Source organism: Typha angustifolia, chromosome 7, assembly GCF_048772165.1.
Source record: "Typha angustifolia cultivar Huaian chromosome 7, ASM4877216v1, whole genome shotgun sequence".
NCBI lineage: Eukaryota > Viridiplantae > Streptophyta > Magnoliopsida > Poales > Typhaceae > Typha > Typha angustifolia.
The window spans coordinates 8655484-8682755 of record NC_133245.1 but is presented as its reverse complement, the minus strand read 5'-3'; the positions used below and the strand labels follow the sequence as shown (position 1 = coordinate 8682755).

Here is a 27272-nt window from a genome sequence, read left to right as displayed (position 1 = left end):
CTAGTCCCATAGGGTAGGCCTACTTCTCTCCCTTCATCTTTTTATCTTAACTGTCTCTACCTCCTGTACGGTTTTTACCATAGTTGTAAACTAATCAAAGCCTTCAACCATCTATCGCATCCGCATTCGCAAACCACCACCACCATCATCTATTATTGAGCCACCACCATCAACTACTCGGCCTTCACTCCATCATCACCTCCATCCTATACCTAGAAATCCGTGCCTCCATCCATGGATCCCAAATCTTGTGTAGAACTGCTACAAATCGGATTAAGCCAGTTCATAATAGTCAACCAAGAGTAAAGTATCTCGACCACAACATATCGACGACAGGAGTGGAAGTCGATCCCTCCACGGTGTGGAACATGGTGCAATGGTAGATTTCAAAGACACCGAAGGAATTGCAAGACTTGCTTGGATTGACAGGCTATTAATGTCGGTTTATTACCAATTATGGCAAGATCGCCACCCCCTTGATGTCACTACTAAAGAAGGGAGAGTTTCAGTGGACCAAGGCAGCAACAAAGACATTTGAAGAATTGAAGAAGGCAATCACTAGGCCTTTTGTAGTGGAATGCGATGCATTAGGTGCTAGAATTGGAGCTTTCCTCGTGTAAGAAGGAAGGGTAGTGGCATACATGAGCAAGTCATTGTTGATAAAGAACCAGATGATGTCTACATACAAGCAAGAGATGCTAGCCATTATCTATGTCATCACCAAATGGAGACCATATCTCATCGAGTGGCGATTCGTAGTGCGTATTGACCAGCGGAGTCTTCCATATTTCCTTGGACAATAGATTCACACTCCAACACAACGACGGTGGGTGACAAAGTTGTTGGATTACAACTATGAATTGGTGTACAAAAAAGGAACAGTGAATCGAGTCGTCAATGCGCTATGGTAGCAACCGAACTGGCCGATTTAGCCATGATTTTGATCCCAATTTTTTTGTTCATTTTGGAGATTAGGGCTACATGTTTAGAAGATCCAGAGGTGAAGGAACTCATGAAGAAAGTAATGGAAGAGCCAGGAAGCTATCTGGGATTTGAAGTGAAGGACAATCTACTACTAGATCGAGGGCGAGTGTGGATACCAGCCAAACCCAAGCTGCGGGTTACTTTGATTTGCCACTTCCACAACACTCCTATGGGGGAACATTCAGGACCTATAAGGGGTTAACACAAAATTGTGTATAGGCGGGAGCAAGAAAAGAAGTGTTATCCTATATTTGAGCTTGTGAAATTTGTCAATGCACTAAGGTAGACTCAACAAAACTGGCGGGGCTACTGCAACCCCTAGCTATTCCAGACCAAATTTGGGAAGATGTGACGATGGATTTTATTAAAGTACTCCCCCATGTCAGAGGACATACAGTGATACTGGTGGTGATCGACTGGTTGACAAAGAGTGAGTATTTTTCATCTCTAACGCACCCATACACCGCAAAGAAGGTAATAGAAATTTTTGTGAAAGAAGTAGCCTAATTGCATGGCATGCCAAGATCTATAGTTCCAAATTGTGAGCCAATCTTTGTGAGCCAGTTTTGGCAAGAGTACTTCAAGCAGTAAGGGACTGAACTCAAAATGAGCTCGACATATCATCTGCAAATTGACATGCAATCCAAAGTGATTAATCGCTGCCTTGAGTAAGTCTCAATATTCCCATTCAAAACCAAAATTTAAACTATTGTTTCTTTAGTCCATTTCAGATTCTAGGGAAGGTGAGAGCTGTCACATATAAGTTGGACTTACCCAAGTCGTCTCGAGTTTACCCAGTCTTCCATGTATCTAGCTTGAGAGCACAGAATGGTCCAGTTGAGTTGGTAGCACTTGAATTACTTGAGCCCAAAGCTGAGGGGATTGAGCTCACACTGGAGAAGGTCTTAGCAAGAAGAAGGGTCACAGAGGTGCTAGTGAGTTGGGAAGGTCAAACGCAAGATCGAGCCACATGGAAACCCAAGGCGACATTGGTGGACCACTTTTTAGGATTTACACTTTGAGGACAAAGTGCGCTGAAGTATGATGGAGTGATGTGATTCAAACCAAACTGAGTCATCTCGTGCATGGATACAACCTATGAATCCCTTTCATGTTTTGGTTTCTTAGAATTCTGGCTATCGAATGCCCCGTTCGAATGCTTACATATGTTTGCACATATAGAAAACGTAAATTGTATGTTTGAACGCGCTCAACACCGTTCAAATGCGCTCAGCAAAAATCCACTATTTTTAGGTTTATCATTTGTTTGTTTTGTTTGTTAGCTTAGCCTCTTAATATGTGGAAGAAACCTTATTATGGTTATCAATGAATATTGAGTTAACCTTTCTTCTTCCTCTATTTTGAATCTTCACCCTCCTCGCTCAAACCCTAGCCATGTGCCATCTTGATGCCAACTACCCCTTACTTCCATCGACTATCAGACCTCCCTATACCTTGGGATACCGACCACCTTCTCCCTCTTCTTCCTTCACCCGATAACATCTCATACAAACCCGACCGATAACCCACATCCACTCCATCACCACCACCCATCATCTTTATCTCCATCGTAACTTTGCATATTTTCTCCCTAGCTATAATCCAAAATTGTGAATAGTGTAAATAAAAAAAATGTAGATCAAGAAGATATGAAACGAACTCATCTAGTTTCATAATTTTTTGGCTACGAAAAATTATCTGACGAATATTTTCCTCCGACTGCACGAACTACTTTCCTACACCCTAACTTGATCGGGTAACTGAGATTGGCCATATAAACCCTCCTCCTTATGTACCAACCACCTTCTCCCTCCTTTTCCCTCAATTCTTATCAAGTTCAACCACTACCTAGAGTTAATTACATTTTGGCCAATTTCACCATTATCTCGTTCCATCCCGTGCTTCCCGACCTTCACTCACCAATTTTATTATAACTCTCTATCTATCTATTTAAACATCAAGATATTATATTCATTGGAAAGCTCTCTTTTAGGGAAATAACATATTCAAATTTATGAAGTTTAAATGGGTGAATCTTCCAGAATATCGGCAAGATCTGCCTAGAATCTGCCACTAGTTAGCAACACATCACCACCACTACCTCCATCTTCATCCCCAATCTCTTCTACTCATTCCACCACCCCTCACTCTCCCTAGAACACCTTAGCTATCCTCTGAACCATCCTCCATAGCCTGCATCATGTTCTAGACTCCATGAGAGACCTGCAACTCTATCTTTAATTCTTTAACCGAGATCACCTTCACCTGCCATCAACACCACGAAACTTTGCCGATATTAAACCTACCTATGATCCAAATATGTGAATATCAAAATTGTATATTATAAGGTTAGGGAATGGACCCATCTAGTTTTGTAATTTTCTAGCAATGAACGAATATTTGGCGAATATCCTCTCCTACTACATATACTACCTTCTTGCACTTGATCTTGAGTCGGTAGCTGAGATCGGGTCATAATAAATTATAACCTCGTGAAGTATAAGAATAAAATTTTTTGATCCATCACTATGTATAGTAATTAACTTAGCATGACTAATTTTATTCTTTTCACTATGTGCCTTATTATTATTAAAATAAAAGAGTTAGTTATATGTACAATACACGAGAACAACAATAAATAATATAAGCATGCACAATTAAATACATAAGATATTTACTTGGCATTTTCACTATTACAATACTCTATCAAACTTCTACATTGATCTAGTAAGACTTGAATCTCGATCGACAAAACTGTCTTCATAATTATCATGAGTACCATATTCTTACCTTGGGCCTTCATTAGCCATTTTTGCCTTGTCTCTTCAATTTTATATATCAACTACATCAAATAAGTAACCATAATTAATTATGGAATATCTCACAGGAAAGTACAATGTAAAAGAATCATCATAAATCACCTTAGTTTATCCCACATTATAGCCTTGTTATGGTTTGGCCTATCCTCCAATCTCTAGACATTAATGGTGTATCAATTCCATTTCTTACAATTGTACTAAGAAATGTTAGTAAACTTTGTCATCCTTTTACTAACCCGCTGACTATCCGTTCCACTTTAATTTTATATGCCTATGTCCCTCCTCCTCCTTCTCCTCTTCTTGTACTATTGCACAAATTCTTTCATTTGAGTTGGGCCTCTACCTCATTTCTTTTTGTCTTAACTACACCTACTTACTTGAAGTAAACATATTATTATATTTACATACATCATAATTATATACCATAATTACTTCAAACATTTAGAGAATGATTGTGGATTTCATTAGATGTGAGAACCCTAGTTTCTCTCATTTGGCTTTCAGTTGGTACTTAGAAATTGAGATACGACATGATATTCTACTAGTTGATGCCTTAGCTGACTCTTTGACCGCAATATTAAGATGCTGATCAAAGTCATAAGGAAAAAGTTAGATTTAAGATAAACATGGGCAACCAGATTTTCAAGACCTTGATAATTTAAAAAAAAAGGGTCATAAGAGATAATGAGAAGATAAAAACTTTGACAACATTAAGTTATCTAGAGAAAGCATGTGATGTTATTGTCTTCTACATCTTGAGAATTTGAATCAGCAATTAGATCTTGATCTCTATTATAATTCAATTATAAAGGTGCACTAACTATCATGATAGGTATATTTATTCTTGTCTAATTTATATAATTAGTATCATAAGTTTCGATGCTATCAACATTTAGGTAATCATGAGTTGAATTAGGAAAGTATGTCTCAATATTAAGGTCGTTATTATTTTTCTTGGACATATCAAGAAAATCTCTAGGTTTTGTCTAAATGACAATATGCCAATATCGTTCAATAAGATCTTGGACATAAAAGACTTGTTCAGCTTGTGATAACATTATAAAGTGTTCATTTGATAAGTTTGCATTACTACTTAAAAAGATGATTGAAGTTGATAAAATTGTAACTAACTTCATCTTTCTTAATTCATCTACATTTAAAGTAAACTTTTACCTAGTCACACTTGAACAATATTTCCTTAGCTTGGTTGCTATAATTTAGTTTAATCATTTATTTAAGAACTCCATAATACGTTAAGTCTCCTTTGATAGGATTTTGATCTTTAGAACTAGCAAAATTTGAAGTCTTGTCTATCACTACAACTTTGTTGTTTTGTGTCTTTCTCTATTTCCTAACATCTTCAGTGTAAAATCAAAACCCATTGATAATATAGTTTTATATTTTTTTTTTGTTTACCATAAGAGGACTTATTGACAACCACTTGATTTTCTCTAGAATTTCCTCACTACCTTCTTTGACTAACTTGCCAACCTTTTCAAGAACAAAAATTAAAATGTTATTCAAGAAAAAAAATTAAAAATTAAAAATTAACATAAACTCATTCCTATATTTAATTTTATTCTCCTTGCATGATATATTTAAACCATTCAACAAATGTATTGTTATTCATTCTCTCTATAGCTTGTCTTTGTAAATGATGTTGTGAGTTTTTATATCTTGAAATTGCATTCTACATATAAAGATAAATTTGTCATATATAACTATATAAAGAAAACTTATTAAAGGTGCTAGATAGACAACTTATGTAAAATAAGAGTCGATAGGTCGTAGTTGAATAAAACATATTTATGAGCTTGTAACAATATTGTGTAATCTCAAGTGATACCTTCACCATCATCCAAAGGACAACCTCCAATTGACAAAAGAATTGTTTTCCTAATTATGATGAATCATTGATGTCATCCATTTTCTTACTAGACAATTAAAATCTAGTCTCGACCCTATGTAAATAATGAGAGCAAAACATTAAACAATTTTATTATGCACATACAACTTTAATCTCAACATATACCTACAAATTAATGTCAAATCTAATTATATATATTTTACATTTGAAATATAAATAATATTTAATTATATCTCTCAATGGGATACATCAAACAATAATGAACCGGTTAAACCGACTCTGGCCTCACTAGTAAGATGAAGTTAAGTGCACCATGAGTATCTAACTGTTAAATGTCCTTTACATGGATAACCTTATAGAATAACTCCTTAAAATAATTGCTTAATCTCTAATATTGCCGAGGTGATATTTTATGGCAAAATTCTTGTTAGAGCCAAAGGAAGTAAATGTTGCATTAATACATGGCTATCATAACTCTTGGGGCTTGAGATTTTTCTCACTTTAACACGTATATAATTTAAAATATTAGTTGTATAACAATTTATAAATTTAACTTGTTTTAGTACCTTACAAAAGATTTCTTTTTCTTTCTTGCTCATTAAGAAGCATGCTGAAGGTAAGTCTGATTTATTTTCCTTTAAAATTAGATGGAGATCATGTCTTATGCCTATATCACAAAGGTCAAGCCTAGCCTTTATATTATCTTCAAATTTTCCTTCCATATTTAATAAGGTATAGATAATATTGTCACAAATATTCTTCTTTGTATGCTTGACATCAAACAAATAAGTATTTCCCAATAAGGCAATTCGAATAATATACTCATTTTCTTCCAATTGTACTATAAACGCATAACTTCTCCTCGCCCACATTTCTTTATAGATTTTTGTTAAGTATATTTACTAAAAATATTAATCACATCCTTTAACTGATTTAATGTATCATGTCTAGAAAAAGGAGAGGGTGCTTCTCTATTTTCAGGCTTAGCATCAAAAAAGTTTGCATCACATTGAAACTTGTCACCACTATCCAAAAACTTGTGGCAGGCCATGTAGTAAAATTTTCTTTCATATTTTAAATATTTAGAACATGTATCTTTATTACAAGACGAATATTTAAGCTGTCTATTACTGCTCCACTCGATAAAGATGCATAACCAAAAAAATCACTAATGGCCCACAAAATTTTAGCATGCATTTGGAATGTTCTCCAACAATATGCATTATAAGTTTTGACTCCATCAAACCATAATTTCTTTAGATCATCAATTAAGGGTTGCATAAATACATCAATATATACCATTCTCTAGAATGGATGGACCAGGTGAGAGTATGAAATACGATTGCTTCATGCACATCCAAGGAGGTAAGTTGTAAGAAATTAGTACAATAGGTCATGTATTGTGGGAAAAACTCATTAGGCAAAATAGATTAAACCCATCGCAAGACAAGTCATATATTATAAGATCTGACAAGAATTCTTTGTGCGTATGATCAAAGTCTTTCCAAGCAAGTGAATTAGTAGGACGCCTTAGCATCCCATCTTTTGTGCAGCCATCACAATGCCATCTCATATCAGAAGTTGTTTTGATGACATTGAATATTTTCTAAAGCCTTGAGTTTAAGGAAAAGTACCTCAATACCTTTGTTGGGACTTTTTCAATATTTTTTATTTGAGGCTTTACTATGAGACTTTTCTTTTGTTAGAAACCCTAAGTCGAGGCCTTTCTCTACTAGTAAGGTTTACTTGAAAGAAGTGGTTATAGATAATGTAGCTTTTATCTAAATTGGCCCTCCTTCCAAGGTGCAATAGAAACCACCGAAGGGACACACCTAGGTGATGGTACTCCTCAAGCACAATATCCTAATGGAGCCTCAATAGATTGGCATGGAGCAGATGGTGTAGAGCCAAACAAAGGACCTCACTCTAGCCTTGGTTGCTTCAACATCAACGACAAAACCGAAGAAGATGGAGGAGAATGTTACTCAAGACAAGCATCAGTTGTCCTTAAAAGAGAGGGAGGAAAGAATGACCAAGTCCTCCTCCCACCATTCATCATTCTAGATGATAAAAACCATCATGTGGAATTGTCGGGGGAGCCTTGAAAAAAAGAGAGGCTCTAGATCAATGTCAGAACCTACACAACAAGCACAACTTGGACTTTCTATGCTTGGCGGAGACTCACATCTATGCTTCAAGTAGGATCTTATTATTGTGCTGAGCCCAAGTAGGTTGGGTGGATGTTGTCATCGTCTCTAGATATGCTGCCCATATGGTCATCTCTCCAACAAATGCTAGCAACAATCTTCTTAAGCAATGTGACCTTTAGGGGGAGTTAACTGCTATAGCTCCTTCTGTCTTACCGTGGGTGGTGGCGGGGGATTTCAACTCCTTCCTAGCTATCCATGATAAAAAATTCTATGGGCTGGTGACCCTCGGGCCAATGTCCAAAGCCTTTCAAAACTTCATGGAGTAGGTCAGCCTATGCGATTTAGGGTTTTAAGGTGTCTCTTTCACATGGTGAACAATAGACCAGATGAGGATCACATCTAGGTCAAGATATACCATCACGGCAAGGTAATTTACTTGGACTGCTCCGCATCTAATTATGCAACCTTTCTTTTGATTAGTGCATGAATGAGTTATCAAGGTGGTCAGCCTTTTCGATTCAAACGTCTATAGATAGAATCAATGATGGCCATGCCACAGGCATGGACCATGCCTACCACTGGCTGACACAGCACAGCAAGCGGCAAATCTAAACCCGCAACTCGGCAAACGATGACTGTGACTCGCTGTGCAGCAATCAACAATGGCAAGCTCGATGATAAGGTCGATGGGCAAGTAAGGAAACTACTTGTGCCAATATGCCGCCAACACGGCAAGTGCCAACTAGCACGGCTATCCATGGATAGAATATGATGAGTGTAAAAGAATATTGGAGCAATTTTAGAGTAAAGAGTGCCACAGGAGAGTAAAGAGTGCCATAGGAATCCTATGCATGCATTCACGCATAAGGTTAAGGTTTCGGAATAGCCTTAAGGATATGGGGTTAGAGCTTGTGTTGGGTCGGTGAAAAGGAAGCTAAATACGACTCAACAGGTTATAGAAGGCTTGGAGATGAAGCACATGATGGCCAGGCTAAGCAATGAGGAGTTTTTGCTCTGCAGTTTCTACAACAAGAAATGTGCCTTGAGTAGGCAAATAAATTTAAAATGGCTGTAATGGTTGCAACTTCAGTAGGTTAAAGAGGGTGACATGAACTCCAAATTCTATCACTTGTCTGTGACCATTAGAAGACGTAGAAACCACATTACCAGCATTCTTAGTACTGAAGGGAGGTGGTCTGTCTGACCATGAAGAGATTAGAAACTGCTTCTAGAATCATTATCAAGAACTCCCTTCCTATCCTACCATCTTTAACTAATGATGAAGCACTCAACATGATCACCCCCGTAACAGCTGAGGAGATTCGCATTGCTATCTAGAGCTTACCACGAGGGAATGCACCCAGCTCGGCTAACCAACAAGCTGAAGTCTTTACTATTTATTGGGAGATCTTTAAAAACTATCTCTCTAAGGCAATACTAAATTTCTTTGAGCAAGGGATGCTTTTGAAGCACTGGAAACACACCTTCATCACCCTTATACCAAAGAAAGTGAACCCCACCTATGTCAAAGAATTTAGACCCATTGCTCTTTACAATGCGGCTTATAAAGTGATTGATTGCAAAGGTACTTATCAAAAGGTTTAAAGTCGCTCCTTAACAAGCTTATAGGACCGGAGCAATTGACATTCGTTATCGACATATCCATTCAAGATAACATCCTCATAGCACAAGAGATCGCATTCTCTCTCTTATGAACAACCACTCGTCTGCCCCTTTGATGCTAGCTAAAATGGACATAGAGAAGGCGTATGATCGATCTCTCATTGGAGGTGGTAATATGCACCTTAAAAAGCATGAACTTCCTAGATAAATGGATCAACTGGATACGAGCATGCACTAAATCACCCAAGTATGGGATCATCATCAATGGCACTCCAGCAAGGTGGATTTCACACCGAAGCCTCCGGCAAGGTGTGAAATCTACCATACTTAATTTATACTTTGTTCTCAATTATTAACCTCTTTCTTGAATGCCAAAGTAGAGGCTAGGTTGCTAGAGGGTTATCCCACTAAAGTGGGATCTATTGTACATCTTATTTATGTTGACGATTTATTATTGTGGCAAGAGCTACTAAGAAGAATGCGGAGGTGCTTGCTGATGTTATGATCAGTACTCCAAGCGAACAACCCAGAAAGTGAACATGAATAAATTGAAACTTGTCCTTCCACCATGGTTGTAGGATGAAGCTAAAAAGATCCCTCTTATTCTCTCTTCTTTTCTCTCCTCTCTCTTATTCTCTCTTCTTTTCTCTCTCTCTCTCTCTCTCTCTCTCTCTCTCTCTCTCTCTCTCTCTCTTCCTTCTTAGCGCAGGTTCACCGGAACCGAGCCGCCGGTGAGAGGCCGGCCGCTGGCTGGCCAGCAATGGCCGGCGCCCTCCCCACCGGCCAAGGTCCGCGCCCTTCCTTCCTTCTCCTTCTCTTCTTCTTCTTCTTTCTTCTTGGTCCCTCCTCCTCTTGCTGTGTAGCAGATAGTGCTGGAAGAGGACTATTATTATTTTTATATATAATTATTTCCTAATGATAGGTAACATAGTCTATTTAGGTAATTAATTATTTTGATAATTTATACTCACTAATATAATTTTACTAAGCATTTTAGTATAATAATTTATCAATTGCAACTATAAATATTGCCTATAAATTTATTTAGAGTTTTAGTTATTATTTATTAGTTAATATATGTAGTCTTAATGATAATAATCTTATATTTATATTTAATTTATATTTTATATGCTTATTTTTAGTATATTAGTATTGTCTAATAGTTTGTATAAAATGGAATACTAGACTTGCAGATTATTTTTGTATAATAGGATAATGATTATTTTATGTATAATTTAGGATTAGTTAAATAAGAGTAAGTATTAAAAAATAGCTATTAATAATATTATTTTATAATTATATTTTTATTAAATCATATATATATATAGTCGTCTTGGTTATTTACAAAAAGAAGATAAATTACTATATACTTATTATCTATAATTAGCAAATTAGGATTTTATTAAATAAATATAAATAGCATATTAATATTGTCACAATTAAATTTATCCTATAAATCTAATCAATATTAAACCTAATAAAATATCATATTTTACTCGAACGAATTATAATCAGATAAACAACTAACTTTATGTTACTTAAACATTTGCAGACTCTAAACCCCTTTATTCGAAACCCCGGGGATCTCACCAGCGTCGAGTGGCAGTTGATTGATGGACTTGAAGGATACGTGTGTTGAGCCTTCTAATAAGAGGTGAGTAGTCTTATCCCATAGACGTCTTTCTCAAATTAGGATATTTTATATATTATGTGCATGCATATTTTGGCCTCCAGCATGATTATATGATTTTATCTAGAGATGATTTCAGTTAAGCATATTTTATCATGCATTTGATTAGGCTGATCTTAGATATGAGTACATTGGTGATATATAGAGATGATTGAAGATGATTCTATTGCTATAATTATATACCGAGATGACCTCTAGCATGAGTGTGCATGTGATAGACTAACGAGAGTATGCATGTGTTAGATACATAGGTGGAGACTACATTGCATCATTTTTCTCTTGACTTCTGTTTCACCTAAAATTCCTATTATGTATTGACATGTTATCGTACTGGATATATGCATATGATTTGGCATTTAGAAGGAAAGCATGAAATGTGATTGATAGGATAGTTGATCAAAAGCGTGAGGATACCCGAGTAGGCACTAGGGTTAGGGGTGCTTGGAGTGATGATTATGATCGTTGATATGCGATATCTCGTGGCCCATGTCTGAGGTCAGTTGAGTCTGTGCACATAGACAATCGGACACATGTACCAGGGCATATGTGGCGAGTTATCCTCACGAGGTTTCTATCAGCTCGGAAGGGTGCCTGGTCTGGATAGACGTTCATACTGTAACAACCCAATCCCATAAAAAAAAAATGCATGGGCACAACGTGGCCGGCCACAGTGTGACCGGCCTCGTGCCCATGCACTGGGGCTGCGTGGGGGAGGTGCCACGCAACCCCCCCCCCCTCGCGTCGTCGCAGCCAACCGGCTGCGGCCATCTGGCAGCGGCGGGCCCCAGCGCCGCCGCAGCCACCGCCAACCTCCCACCGCCTTCCCTCTCTCTCTTTAAATCTCTCTCTCTCTCTCTCTCTCTCTGGATGCTCTCTCTCTCTATCTCTCTCTCTCTCGCCGAGGCCGATCGTCGCCGTCGCCACCTCCTCGAGCGTCGGTGAGCTCCTCTCTCTCTCTCTCCCTCTCTCTCTCTCTCTCTCTCTCTCTCTTTCTTTCTTGCCCGATGGTGGGCTCGTCGGAGCCGAGCCACCGGCGAGAGGCCGGCCGCTGGCTGGCCAGCAGCGGCCGGTGCCCTCCCCGCCAGCCCGGGTCCGCAACCTCCTCCCTCACCTCCTCTCTTTCTTCTCTTCCTCTTCTCTTCTTCTTCTTCTTCTTCTTCTTTCTTCTTTCTTTCTTTCTTTCTTTCTTTCTTTTTCTCCTTCTTCCTCAGCTCCTCTTTTCTCTTTCTGCACAGTGTTGGGCTCGGCCCAGCACTGATGGCAGTTGTAATTAATTTATTAATTAATTAGTTTATTTATGTTATTTATTTAAGTATTTTGCTTCTTAATTAATGCAAATAGATTATTTAGACATTAACTATTTTAATAATATTATATATCCTTCAATGTATTTTTATTAATGATAATTTTTATAATTAATGATTAATTAGGCATAAATATAGGTAATACTTATATTTATTTATTTACTTACTTATATGTATATTAGATTAATAGATAAATTTGTAAATTATAATTATTAGATTTATATTCTAATATTCTTATGATATACATTTTTAAGTAACTCTATTAATTTATTATACATTATTATTTTGTAGCAAATAAGATAATGACTACATAGTCCCTAATTAATCAAGATATAATTTAATTATAATTAGATTTTTATCTATATTTTATTTATAATTAAAATCTAGCCAATCATAAAAACAAGTAGAAATTCTAAAATCTAATAAATCATCATATTTTACTCGAACAGATTATAATGGGATAAATAACTAACTTTATGTTACTTAAACATTTTCAGACGATCCCGAACCCCTTATTTGAGACCCCGTGGACCTTGCTAGCGATGAGTGTCACTCGGTTACCTGACGGACGTGAGAGATGCGTGGTTTGTATCTTCTGATCAGACTGTGAGTAATCTTATCCCCTAGATCCCTTTCTCAAATTAGGATTTATTATATATTATGTACATGCATGTTTTGGCCTCCAGCATGATTATATGACTTTATATAGAAATGATTTCAGTCGAGCATATATTTTATCATGCATTTGATTAGACTGATCTGGGATATGAGTACATTGGTGATACATAGAGATGATTGGAGATGATTATGCTATTATGGTTTTATGTCGGGATGATCTCTATCATGAGTATGTATGTGATAGATTAGCATGAGTATGCATGTGTTAGATACATGGTTGGAGTTTGCATTACATCATTTTGCTCTTGATTCCTATTCCACCTAAATTTCGGTTATGCATTGACTTGTTATTGTACTGGATATATGCATATGATTTGTCATTTAAAAAGGAAAGCATGAAATGTGATTGATAGGATAGTTGATAGAAAGCGTGAGGATACCCGAGTGGGCGCGAGGGTTAGGACGCGCTTGGTGGATGATTGATCGCTCGACATGGTCGCGATCCTGTTGGCCTTACGTCCGAGGTCGTTAGTCTGTGTGCGCAGCAGACATTCGGACACATGCCGTTCGCCAGGGCATATGTGGCGAGTTATCCTCACGAGATTTCTATCAGCTAGAAGGGTGCCCGGAATGGATGGATGTTGATACCCTAGCGGATGGCAGGGTATGGTTATATTTGAGATACTCCTTACGGATGGCAGAGTATGCTCTGAGCCTTCGGGCATGATGTTGAGACCGGGTACCGGGTGTTGACTGTGCACAGTGGTCTAGTATGATGATATTATACCGAGATGTCGGTGATGATCGTGATGTTGAGAAATGCATATGATTTCATTTTTATCTGACATACCTGATTATTGAGTAGTCAATATACATCATATATGGTTGCAATTGATATCATAGCATGGTCATGGTCGGCATGCATCATGTGTCATATTTGACAGAGAGTTATGATGATCATATAACATTGAGATGTGTTTATTCATTATCGAGGATTGTATACTTTTATCAGTATGACATATTAACTACTTTTCATTTATATATTATTGAGGATACATTCATATACTCGTTCATGGCATAATACTCTTTCTGATTCATATTATCCAGTACATGATTTACTCTCTGTTTGGCATCACTGATTCGGGGTAAGGTCTATTCACTGAGCCTTTTGCTCATGACTCTTTATTCCTTTTCTAACCCCCTCAGATATGTGGTACGTGATAGCGACTTGAGAAGATATTTTAGAGCGATGATGAGGTGAGCTATAGATACGAGATGGTATAGATGATAGTTTATATAGAAATCGAGTTGTACCAATATTTGATATTTGTACTCTTTTGTATTAGACAATGATTTGTATAATACAGATCGAATCATAGTGTACCCTTATATTAGTTATTTTAGTTATATCTTGATGGTTTGTTGTGGCCTGTGTGGGTCCTGCCAGATTATGTAGCGGTCTAGTGTATATTATTGTGGACTTTGATATTCATATGTTAATAGGTTTATTTGGTTAAGAGTATGATTTATTTGGTGATGGATTATGTGATCATGGATATGTTAGCAGGTGTTATTTGATGATGTCATGAACGTATGTGCACAGGAGTGTATCTGTGCGTGACGGGCCTCGCCCGACCTGTCGCGTGCGCCACGCGTGCCGTGTGGGCGCATGGGCGTGCACGTGCTCGTGCCGGGCGGGGGCGTTACCGATACCCTAGCGGGTGGTGAGGTATGGTTATATTTAAAATACTCTTACGGGTGGCGGAGTATGCTCTGAGCCTTCGGGTATGATGTTGAGACTGGGTACCGGGTGTTGACTGTGCATAGTGGTCTAGTATGATGATGACATATATAGATGACATTGATGACTGAGATGTTGAGAAATGTATATGATTTCATTATCATCTGATTACCTGATTATTGAGTAGTCAATATACATTATATATGATTGCATTTGATATCATAGAATCATCATGGTCGGCATGCATCATATATCATATTTGAGAGAGAGTTATGATGATAGTATGACGTGGTGACATATTTACTCATTACCGAGAATTATATACTTTTATCAGTTATGACATGTTATCTACTTTTCATTTATATATTATTGAGGATTCATTCATATACACATTCATGACATAATGTTCTTTCTGATTCATATTATCTAGTACATGATTTACTCTTTGTTTAGTATCACTAATTCGGGATAAGATCTATTCACTGAGCCTTTTGCTTATGACCCTTTTTATTTTTCTTTTCTAACCCTCTCAGATATGTGGTACATGATAGCGACTTGAGATATCCCGAGAAGATATGTTAGATTGATGAGGTGAGCTATAGATGCAAGACGATATAAATGATAGTTGATATAGAAATTGAGTTGTACCTATAGTTGATATTTGTATTATTTTGTATTTGACGATGAATTGTATAGTATATGTCAGATTATAGTGCACTTGTGTATCTGTTGTTTAGTTGTATCGTGATGGTTTGTTGTGGCCTGTGTGGGTCATGCCAGATTAGGTAGTGGTTATTGTGGACTTGGATATTCATATGTTGACAGATTTATTTGGTGGATAATATGATTTATTTAGTTTTAAATTATGTAAGTATGAATATGTTAGTAGGCATTATTTGATGATGTCATGATTATATATGCATAGAAGTGTATCTGTGCGTGACAAGCCCCTCTCGATCTGTCGTGTGCACTGTGCGTGCCGTGTGGGCGCGTGAGCGTGCACGTGCTCGTGCCGAGCAGAGGCATTACATTGGGTCTTGGAGCCTAATTGAGAGGCCAAAACGAAATCAATCTACTCTTTCTTGAGAGAAGACAAGACCAAGTTTGTTAGATGGGCCAAGCTATAGAAGCCGCCTATCTGTGGGAACTTTGGAACTAGGCCCCAACTCGAGCTCACCTCTATGGGTTGAAATGTGAGCCTAATGAAAGCCACGAAATGTGTTGACCTTTCTCCAAAAGTGGGGCCCACCTTTTTTACATTTGCCGATTCACATTTGAAAGTTTGGGATTGTATTGCAGAGCTGATTGAGACACTAGGGGGCAATATCTCACGATTGAACCAAACTAGATCACACAAAAGTAGGATATTATGCTAAGGCTCAACTCTATGATCAAATCTATTATAGCAGGCATAATTTCAAGGGTTTGGAAAGAGCGAAAAATCAAGATCTTCTAGAGTAGGAAATCAATGATGAGAGCGGTGGCTAGGAATGCAGTCATGATGGCTCAAGATTATTTGAAGAAGCCTATAGTAAAGAGGCAACAAGACAACGCTACCATAAAGGTGCATTAGGAGCCTCCTCCTTCGGTTTGGGTCAAAATAAATATTGATAGGTCCTTCAAGGAAGGAGAGTATCAATGGGGAGTTGGGTTCACTATCAAAGATAAGACTGGCCATATGTTACGATTTCCACTTGGGCTAAGGTTCGATCTATCCCGTTTTCATATTTGGACAGGATTTGACACAAAACTTTGGAAAATGATCCTAAAATATACAGCCGTCGGATCGATGTGAAATTTTGGTATGATGTAGCCCTAGAAAAGAGCTTACCAACAAATATATTTTCAAAAAAAATCAAACGTTGGGATCTCTAAATATCATCCAAGAAGTAGATAAATGTCAAGGAACCTGTCTATAGATCCGTGGATGGAGGCATGAGATCCTAGATGATGATGGATGGTGGTGGACCGACGATAATAGGGTGGCATCGGTGAGTAAGTAGTAGTGGAAGGGCTATGGATGATGTAAGGGGTTAGGGCAAGGTGATAGATAGATTGGACGAAGGGGGAGGAGTGGGCCGCCCTAAGGGACTAGGGTGACTAGCCGGTCAAAGAAGGCTAGAAGCGGCATCGCCGGGGAACGAGAGAACAAGAGAGAAAGAAGATGAAGAAAACTTGGGCAAAACTTAATTCATTCAATAATGATTCCTTAGTTGTCATCCACACCATTAGAGGCTAACCAAACAATTCAAAAATGGTAATTATTAACCCTAGAAATAGTGGATTTTTGTCGACCGTGTTCGAACGCGCTTGATCGCTTTCGAACGCACATTTTACGTTCTTTGTATTTGCGAACCTGATACAAGCGTTAACAAGCACGTTCGAATGCACATTTTGCATTTTTGTATTTGCGAACCTGATGTAGGCGCAAGCGCGTTAGAATGCACTCCGCCCGCGTTCGAACGCGACATATAGAAAACTTATTTTTCTATAAAATAAACACTAAAATAAGAATAAAAGACACCCCTAAAATGTATCCATATTCGAGACAATATCGGTGAAATCTGAATCGTATCATCATATCTACAAACAGCAATAAAATAAACAATTAGATATTTGATTAATTACTGTGAAGTGTGGGCCATGTAGATGGGCCTAAGGGAAAGCCTATGACAAATGCGACCTGGTGATTGTAGAGTTGGATGCTACATCCTTATTCAAATATTTAGAGGGGAAGATTAAAGGGGATACTTTAAAATTGCTACACAATTTTATCATCTTTTATAAAGATTAAATTTGTACACATATTTAGAGAAAGGAATATAGCAGCTGATTGGCTACTAAGCTAGGGAGGAAAACTGCTAAGGGTAGTTATTGGTATAGAACTAATAAGCTACCCCTAGAGTTGGATTCTATTTTTTTCTTAGATAGGAAGGGTATTGAATGGGCTCGAGATATAACAATTAGCTAAGATCTCAGCTCATTATTAAAAAAAAAACTATTTTCCATCTTAAAGCTCTACAAATATAACATGATGTTTCATCGGCAAACTTTCCTATATATAATACAATCACTTGGACATGCATGTATTTTGTCATTATCTAAACCCGTCTTTGATAATTTTATTGCTATCATAGAAGCTTTTTGGTAAGCTATCATTTTCATGTAAAACCTCTTTCAAAAATTAAAGAAGCATATCAAAGCTTTTATTACTATATCCACTTAAACATTTTGAAGCCTAGAAGGAAACAGTTTTTGTTTTCCAACATTAACCAAACAATAAACTTTTTTGACATCCTCATTTGGCTCCTTAATGAGATCATCAAATTCTATTTCAGCTGACTGTAAATTTGACGTAGAGATAAAAAAAAAACATCATGTATCATAATAGTGTCAATTTAATCACAGATATTTTTCTCATCTTGTGAATGAGATTCTTGATTATATATTAGTCTAGAAATGACTTCTCCGTAGAAGATCTATTTTGTATAGCTTCTCATAAATCCATAACGTCAAAAATGCTTATGTACAACATTCTCCTCCCTCCAAAAAATATAGTGTACTGTTTACATGAGAATAAAATCATATCCTCTTTAGATGCATTTTGAAAAGCAAATCTAATAAATTACGTTATCCTATTTTTATACTCAACACTATCTATAATATTAGCACAAAAATGTGTTATATTTTTAAAAAATCTATGACAAAGTATTTTTCAACTTTAATAGATTAAAATCTATTTACCTTGACTTATTGATCCAACCAAAGCTATTTAAAAAGTTAAATATATTAGTATACAAATAACAAGAAAGTGACCATTAAATATAATTTTTTCTCTCTTTCTCTTTAACTCTCCTAAAATTTTTTTCAAATTAAATATGGCAAAACAGGAAGTCAAAGTTCAAAAATTGCTACAATGCTCAAGAAAGATCACACTCATGAAGAGAAAAATGCATTCCTAGAATTACAAAATCTACAAATTCTAGAGAAAGCATTGATGAGAATGTGACAGGTGTAAAAATAAAGTGCAAAAAACTCTAATTACCAAGCATATTGGTACCTATCACATCACACAAATTAAAATTACCAACCTTCTAAGATAATAAAGTAATGATATCAAATGGCTGATCAAGTTTAAAGTTACTGTCTAATTATAGCCCTTCTCCATTTATTCAACTTAATAATAAAATATACAAGTCATATAAAGTCTAGATAATACTTATGGTATTGTAGTCAATCATACACACTAAAGACAATACTTCTTTAGGAGAAAACTAAACATTACTTACATTCATAATAACTAATTAAAGGGAGTATCTATGAAGTCTATGTGCCACTATTAGGAAAAAGAAAAAAAATAAAAGAAAGTAAAATAATATAAAGCTTTAACAATATGACACTGAATGAATTGATGAGATTCAAAGTAAAACATTCAAAAACTTAAAAAATATAAAGCTCTTTTCCCTACATATACAAACAAAAGCATACATGTTTGCAATTTTGATCATAGTAAACTTGAAACACCTCATTTAACATGCTGCCATTGTGAAAGCACATATATTTGACCTGTACATAGTATTACTAAATCTTAAATAGATAATCAATCATCTTTTAAAGAACTGTAATCAACCCGGCATATCTTATATAAAAACTAACTTTGATTCTTAAAATTAGTTTGCTATTCCAAGCAAATTAATGAAGACTCTAGATGAAACTTGTTAAACTAAATAAATCTTATTTAAACAAAATTATTTGTAAAAAACTATACAGAGGAGAGGAACGAGGTGGAGATGTGAAGACAATGTCGAGCATTGATGAGAAGATGACAAATATAGCGTCTGGAAAGGAAGATGCAGTCTAGCCAAACTGTCGATAGGAAAATGATGCTGACGAGGCGTTGAAGTGAAGATGAAAAACATGGAACATCAAAGGGAAGATAGACTGTTGGCAATGTATAACAGGGAAGATGATCATAAAAGGTGAAGGGTCTTACAGCAAGCAATTCTAAAGCAAGGTGAAATTGTTGAAGTTACGTCATTAAAACCCTAGATTGAAGTAAGATGAGTATTTTGATATTCATATACCACTATTTAATATAATATACTCACACTCAATTTGACAAAAATATATTTATAGAATGATGGTGTGATTTTAAGAAAAAGATAGTTTATACAAAAATACCATTTACCATTAATTTGAAAGTTTTACAAACAAACAAGTTGCCGATGGATGCTCATTTCGGCCGGGAAAATTGAGATTTCTTTCAATTAATCTTGATATTTTGTTAAAGTGTCATTAAATTAGGTCTCACCAATTTTCACCAATATTTTTTTAATGCCAATAATTATTAGAAAGTGTCAAAATTTATGCGGTTTGTTTTGGGTTTAGAGAAAGTCCTTAGTAACCAAACAATAAAATAACTTTATTTTTTTAATCAAGTCAGTCCTCAATTTGATTCCAATTCTCTGCAAATTACACTTCAGCTTGCAAATATATCTCCCATATTCATTTAAGCCTGCAAATTACACTTAAGACATCAAAAAATTTGAAAATGCAAATACTTTGAAAATTACACTTAAGCCCGCAAAAGACTAATATAGACACCACATATTATTCAAAAAATATAATAATGACTACTATCATTACATGAGAAGGGTAATTGTCTATTAAATTTACATCTCATTCATTTCCCTCCAAAATCAACATATTTTCACTTTTTCACATGACATCACAAATAATAAATACATTCTTAAACTAGTTCAGAACCAAACATCAAATTACCTTAAACTAGTTTAAGATACTTTAATTAAGACTAAAAAATAAGACTAACTAATCGAGTTTGAGGCGTAGTCTCAAACCAAATAAGCAAATGTCACGAAAAATTAGTTTTGTTGTAGTGAGAGCTAGACAGAGAGAAAGAGATTGAGCAAGATAAAATTAATTTTATAAGCATGCCTTAGATACAAGCTATAATGTCCAATTTATAGAGAATAAAATAGAAGGATCCTAAAATGAATAAGAAACAAATAGTTAAACCTATCTAAATTAGCCACCAAATCTACCTTGGATTGTAACTCCGTTTTATTTCACATAGTGTTTGAATTTCAAAAAAATCTATATATAAAATGTGTAGATCATGACGTTTCATATGATTCAAACGTTGTATGAATCTTTTATACTTATTATCTAAAATTGGCATAATGTATTTTCCTAGGATTAATATTTACACTAATTTCTTTAATGGTTTCTTATACCAAAAGATCGGCTACGAAACAATTCCTTAAGATCTGAATTTATTACAGAAAACAGTTCGCGCAACTATAGGAAACTATTCATCAAATATTTTTCGGTAGTTAGAAAATTACAAAACTAATTGGGTTAGATCCTTAACTTCTTGATCTACAACTTTTGTATTTACGTCCTTCGTAGATTCAAAATAAAATTAGGACGAAAACACGAAATAACATGGGTGATGGTGGTGATGATGGGTGAAGTGGATGTTAGAGTTATGGATGGGTATGGAGATGAGGGTGGATTATGGAAGTGATTAAGGGAAGTAAACGAATGGAACAAAGTGGTCGAGATCCCAAAGAAAAGGGGTGGCTCGACAGTCAAGGGAGATTAAAAGTTAGGAGAAATCTTACCAACGGTAGAGGTGGGAGGATGGTGAAAAGGGAGGAGGGAGAGAGTCTAGAGAAAAGATAGGAGGTAAGAAATCAATAATCCAATAACATAATAAAGTTAGCTACCATCCACATATTTATATAGGGTAGCCAACAAGTCCTAAAATAATATAAAACCCTAATTCTAGAGGATCCCCATCGATTGCGTTTGAACGCACTCAAAAGCTCCATCTCTATATGTGTGAACGCGATGCAAGCGTTTGAATGCGAGCGTTCAAACTCTCCCGACTGCATTTGAACGCACAATATGTGTTCTCTGTATTTGCGAATCTGATGTAGGCATTCACAAGGGCGTTTGAATGTGACTCCTCCTGCATTCGAAAGCGCCCAATCGTGTTCAAACGCACTCAAAAGCTCTTTCTCTGTATGTACGAACGCGATGCAGGCGTTCGAATGCGGGCGTTCGAACTCACCCGACCGTGTTCGAATACACAATATGCATTCTCTATATTTGCAAACTTGATGCAGGCATTCACAAGGTCGCATTCGAATGCAAAAAGGGTCGCGTTCGAACACGACCTACAAGAATTTTATTTTAATGAAAATAATCAACTAATGCAATAAGAAAAGATCCTAACTAAGTGTATCAGCCCACCACGCTTCCCCCACTTTGCCCTCAAGGTGAAAAGTCAGGGAAACGCTCCAAAATGTCAGTCTCCAACTCTCATGTCGCTTCATTAGATGGCTTGCCAAGCCACTCAACTAGAATCTCTATCCCCAATCTAGAACCATATCGTCGTCGGTGCCTAGCAAGTACACGAACTAGCTCTATAATCTCTATCTCCTTTAATGGCTCCGGTAGAACTAATCCAAAAATCTCATGATCTCCAATGTGCTCCCTCAGCAATGAAATATAGAAGACAGGATGCACTCTCGACCCCTCTGGCTACTCCAAATGATATACAACCGGACCAATACGCTCCAACACCCGAAACGGACCAAAGTAGCGATGTGCTAATTTTTCGTTACGCATCGGATGCAAGGTCACCTATCGATACGGTTGCACCCTCACAAACACCCAACTACTAATGTCGAACTCCTGCTCCCTTAGCTACGATCATAAACTTTCTTCATGTAGTTTTGAGCAAGTTTAAGATGAGCATGCAACCTCCTCAATGTGGCGTCTCTATCCATCAACGCTAAGTCCACCTTCGTCCGGTCTGCAGATGCCACGAGATCATAAACGTATAACGTCGGAGCCGTATGTCCATACACCACCTCAAATAGAGTCATGCCAATGCTGCTATGGTAGGCGGTGTTGTAAGACCACTCCGTTCACAATAAGAACCCTAGCCATCGTCTCCGCATCTCTCTAATAAAGCACCTCAACTATTGCTCAATGTCTTGATTAACCACCTTGGTTTGGTCGTCCGTCTGTGGATGGTAGGCAGAACTGAAGTTCAATCGAGTCCCTTGTAATTCGAAAAGCTCAATCCAAAAGTCGCTTATAAACACATGATCATTATCCGAGACAATCGTACATGGCATGCCATGTAATTGAGCAACATCTCTAACAAAAATTTCAGCCACTGACTTGGCTGAAAACGGATGTGATAATGTTGAAAAATACGCATACTTACTCAATCTATCAACCACCACAAAAATAACGGAATAACCACTTACCAACGGAAGACTCTCTATGAAATATATAGAAATGTCCTCATAAACACGGTCTGGTATAGGTAAAGGTTGTAATAATCCGGCTGGTTTCAAAGTAGTTGCCTTGGCCCTTTAACAGACTTCGCAAGCACGGAGAAAACTCCTCACATCCCACCTCAATCCTGTCCACGTGCAACTCTGAGGTATCCTCCTATAAGTCCTCAAGACACCCTCATGATCAACCTCTGGAGTTTGGTTGAAGTGCTTCAACAATTTCTGTTGCAATCCATCATTTGCGGGCACTCGATTACATCCGTGGTCCAATAGCAAACCGCCTTAGTTCTTCAACTTAGGATGGCGCTCCGGATCATCCATCACCTCTTGCAACAATCTCAAAATATCTTGGTCAGATGTACATGCATATATTAGCTCATCAAGGAAGGGAAAGATAGGAGAAAAATAGGCTGCAAGCTCGGTGGTATCGGATTGGCACGATAGTGCATCCGCCACTCTATTTTCTATTTCCTTCTTATATTGGATTTCATAATCACATCTCGGTAATTTTGTGACCCATCTCTGCTGTACCGGAGTGTGTATGCGCTGTCCCATAAAATATGGAAGGCTCCTTTGATTAGTTCGGATAATGAATCATCTACTGATCAAAGAAGGCTTCCACTTTGTCACCATATGCAAAATTGCCAACATCTTTCTCTCATAAATCTATCATTGCTGAGATTTTTGAGATAAAGCCTTACTAAGATAGGCAATGAGATATTCTCCTTGCATTAGGACAACTCCTATACCAACATACAAAGCATCATATTCCATAATGAATTCTTTGGTGAAGTTCGATAGCGCTAAAACGGGTGTCGTCATTGCTACTTTTAATTTTTCAAAAGCTGTAGTGGCTTCATCTATTTATCTAAAAGAGTCATTCTTCAACAATGAAGTGAGAAGAGCAGTGATCTTGCTATATCCGGTGATGAATCAGCGATAATATTCGGTCAACCCCAAAAATCCTCTCAATCTGATGGTAGTAGTAGGAATTGGCCAAGTGGTCATGCATGCAACCTTTTGATGATTCGCCGCTACACCATCCGCTGAAATGATATGGCCTAAATACTCCATTTTTGGTACTCCCTATAGGCACTTGGACTTCTTAATCTTCAATTAGTTTTGCTTCAATAAATTCAACACGTCCTCCAAATGCCGCCAATACTCTAATTCATTCCTACTATACACCAAAATGTCGTCAAAAAATACTAAAACATGCCTTCGCAAGAGAGGCCGAAATATATCATTTATGAGGCCTTGAAAGGTAGCTGGAGCATTGGTGAGACCGAAAGGCATCACTCGAAACTCGTAATGCCCGTCTGGAGTCCGAAATACAATTTTGTGCACATCCGCCAAGTGAAATCTAATTTGATGATACCCGGCCCTCAAGTCAAGCTTACTAAATATAGTCGCCCTTACAAGCTCGTCCAGCAACTCCTTGATAAACGGAATAAGATACCGATTCTTGACTGTAATAGCGTTTAGTGCTCGATAGTCGACACAAAATGTCATGTCCCGTCCTTTTTTCGCACCAATTGCACGGGGGATGAGTATGAGCTATGACTTGGTTGTATGATGTCTTGCTCCAACATCTCGGCTACCATCTTTGAGATAACTTCTTTTTGCATATGTGGATATCGACATGGTCTCACGTTCGCCGGTGCAGCCTCGAGTACAATCTCTATACGATGGTCCGCCGCTCTCCTCAGTAGCAACTCTTGTGGCTCCTCAAACAGTCTAAAAAAATTATCTAATAAATTAGACAATTCAATAGTAGTACCTGAACTCATTTGAGCTCATCTCCTACTGGTCCTAACTAAAGAAAATAGGTTAAATCATACGCACAAAGCAGCTTTACCATAGGCTGCATCGTAGGAATTGGCGAAGATCGAACACCATCAAGCCGCACATATTTGTTTCCTTGTTTAAATTTCATCCACATGCTCCGAAAATCAAATGTGAAGGGTTTCAAACTCTATAACTACTGAGTACCAAGGACAATGTCCACTCCTCGCAGCACCAACGGATACAAGTCCACAATAATGTCGTGGTCTTGCACCCATATACCAATCTGGCGACACAAGCTCTCCGCCTTAAGCTTCGTGCTGTCTCCAATAGCAACATCAAATCCTGTGGTCGGTTCGGTATCCAAATCCAATCTCCTCGCTAACCTTTCATCTAGAAAGTTGTATGTACTCCCCAAATCGATGAGAATGTGCACACCATGCTTTCTATTAAGTCCGTCTACCCGTAACGTTCTCGGTGCAGAAGTACCCAAATATGCATGCATCGATATTTTATGATATGATCTCTCCTTAGGCTAAGGTTCGATCTCTTCCAATTCTCTAATCTGGACTAGATCTGGCATGAAACTTTGTAATAAGATCTCAAAAGATGCCACAGTCAGATCAATGTGAAATTTGAATATGTTGTAGCCCCAAAAAAGAGCTTTCCAACAAATCAAGTTTCAAGCGAATTGGATGTGGGGATCTTGAGATATCGTCCAATTAGTGGACAAACATCAGGGTGGTCTATTCAGGATCCGTGGATGAAGGCACGAGATCCTAGGTGATGGTGGTTGGAGGTGAACCGGCGTTTGTGGGGTGGCACCGGTGAAAAGTGGTGATGGAAAGGTTGTGGTTGATGGAAGGGTTAGGGCAAGTGTTGGATAGATTAGAAGAAGGGGGAGGAGAGGGCCACTCATAAGGGTCTAGGGTGATTGGCTGGTCGAGGGAGGTTAGAAGCGGCGTCGCCGGGGATTGAGAGAATAAGAGCGAAGAAGACGAAGGAGGCAAGGCAAAACTCAATTCTTCAATAATGACTCTATGGTTGCCATCCACATCCCTTTTAGAGGCTAACCAAACAACTCAAAATTAACCCTAAACAATACAATTTCGTCGACCACGTTCGAACACGCCCGACCGTGTTTGAACGCACCGAGTTCGCTCTTTTCTAGATTTGCAAACGCGATGCAGGCGTTCGAACGCGTGATCGAACGTGCCTGTTTCCCACTTCTCTGGATTTGCGAATGCGATGCAGGCGTTTATAGTGCATTCGAACGCGGCGTTCGAATGCACAATGCACACTCTCACAACCATGTTCGAACACACTCCACCCGCGTTCGAACGTGACTTACAGAAAACTTATTTTCTTAGGAATTAAATATTAGAATAAGAAACAAAGACACTTCTAAAGTGTATCCATGCTTGAGATGACATCGGTGAAGTCTGAATCGTATCATTTTAGCTTGGATATCTTCCTCCACGCCCTCCTGAACGATCTCCTTATGGACCTCATTTGGACACTCTCCATCATCAACAACCTCATCATTCTCCTCAAGACCGTCGATAAACATCACACTCCCGATCGATTTAAAACACTGATGATCGGGGGTGAAACGCTCATCACATCCAAAGCAAAAGCCCTTCGCGCTTCGCTCCTCCACCCAGGTAGGTGTGAGAGTTCGAACGGGGGGGTTTAGTGCCTCCTCTAACATCGGAAGAAGGTCTCAAAGGTGGTTGTGGTCTAGTACTCATAGCTGCTATTTTTGAACCCGCAGAATTTCCAATCGATGTTTTAAGTGCAAATCGCCCATCTCGGTGCCCCAATTGTTTTTTATTGCCATCTTTAGATCCCTATGCTTTTGTTTCATCCTCACGACCTTCTCAAAGGCCTCCTAGAGTAGTAGGACATAGAGCACGAACATACGCTTGTATCTAATCCCGTAGTCCTGAAATAAATGTACTCATCAATGTCTGTTCGGGCCACGGTGGCTCACAACAACTACTAACTTTTTCAAACTCAGCTTGGTACTCCGATACGGTCATCCTCTAAACCATCTTGCTTAATGTGGTAGCAAAATCTTCATAAGCCACTGTCCCAAATCTACATGTAATCCTCCTACAAAAATTAGCCCATTCGGTAAATCCACCACTACGAATAACCAATCTATACCAATGCAATGCCGTTCCTTGGAGGTGAAAGCTTGCCATTTGGACTTTTGCATCTTTCACTGTACTTTGATAATTAAAATATTGTTCAACTTAAAACACCCAATCTATTAGATCACTGCCTTAGAATTTTGGAAAGTCTAACCATGCGGTTCTCCCTCGATTAGCATTGTCAAGTTTGCAAAAGATC

General features: G+C 37.6%; 1 pseudogene; it reads right to left on the bottom strand.

Annotated features, from left to right (window-relative positions):
- Window positions 1-4292: 4292 nt before the first annotated feature.
- On the bottom strand, window positions 4293-7087 carry LOC140762212 (uncharacterized; annotated as a pseudogene).
- Window positions 7088-27272: the final 20185 nt, after the last annotated feature.